A 1,270-nucleotide genomic window follows, 5' to 3' on the forward strand; every position below is an offset into this window, starting at 1 on the left:
GGTGTGGTGCTGCTTGCAGATGGCAGGTGGCCGCAGCAGGGCAGCGCAAGTGGCTGTGCCACAGGAGCAAGGCCGTGGGGTGCTGCACCCAGCCTTGCATCCCACTACCCCTGGGCCTCCCGGGGTTACCGGCCACAGTGGGGACCAGGGGCCTAAGCACACCCCAAAATCATGGACTTGAGAGATTTTGCTAAGCCCAAGCCCAGGCTCCTCAGGCATCTGAGTGGGAGACATGCAGTGCAGAGTGCCAGGATGGGTCACAGCCCATGTCCTGTGCCTGGCACAGCACGGATGTCTGTCCTGAAGGATGCGGTAATGCTGGTTCTGACCACAGGGACTGTGTGTGTGTGTGCACAACCCCTCCCCCCCCACCCCCCCGAAGAGAGCAGAGTCTGTCCCACACAGGGCCTCAAAACCTCCCCCATGACAATGGCAGGAGAGAGGGGGAAGAAGACTGCGACACCCACAGGCTCAAGAAGCCATGGCTGTGTGCACAGTAGCTGGCACCACCTCCACACGGAGTGTGGTGGGGAAGGCACTCCGGCTGGGTGAAGTGAGTGTTGGAGGGGGGTATCACTGGTGGGTGCTCTCTGTATGGTGTTACTCTGGCCAGGATCCCAACACTCAGCCGTGGTGGGAATCATAGTGTGGTGGGGATGGGTTAGGATGAGGTTCTATGGGATGAGATGGGTTGCATGGGTTGAGCCGGCACAGAATAAGGGGAGTTGGGATGGCACAGAGTGGGATGCATGAGGCAATGGCATGGCATGAGACAGCAGGGGACGGGACAGCAGCGGGTGGCACAGGTAAACCAGACTGCCAGAGCTGGGGCGCACAGGGGTCCATGGGTCCGTCAGCTCACACACTCAGAGGCTCACGCGCTCACTCGCAGCCGGGAAAGGGGGGGCAGGGCGGTCTTGGGGCTGCGGGGCAAGCCGGGAGGGCGGCCCCTTTAAGAGCCCAGTTCCACGGGCGGCCGCTGGGTGGGGCGCGCTCCCCGCCCTGCGCCTCCCGCGCTGGGGGGCGGAGCTACCGGGGGCGCGCCGGGCAGTGCCCGCCCGCTTCAATTCATCTTTCCGCGGCGACTCCGCCCCCCGCCGGAGCCCCGGCCAATGGGAGCCGCGCTCGCCGTCGCCAGGGGCGCCGGGTTGCCAGGGGCGGGCTGATTGGCGGGCAGGCACCGCCCCTCTCGGCTCAGCGGCGGCAGCGGCCGCGGCGGCGCCAGAGCGCGAGCGTGGCGCGGCGGCGAAAGGAGCCGCGCGTGGCGCCG

Source organism: Neopsephotus bourkii, unplaced genomic scaffold, assembly GCF_033783945.1.
Source record: "Neopsephotus bourkii isolate Nb327-2 ecotype Australia unplaced genomic scaffold, CSIRO-AGI_Nbou_v1 NB_801, whole genome shotgun sequence".
Taxonomy (NCBI): Eukaryota; Metazoa; Chordata; class Aves; order Psittaciformes; family Psittacidae; genus Neopsephotus; species Neopsephotus bourkii.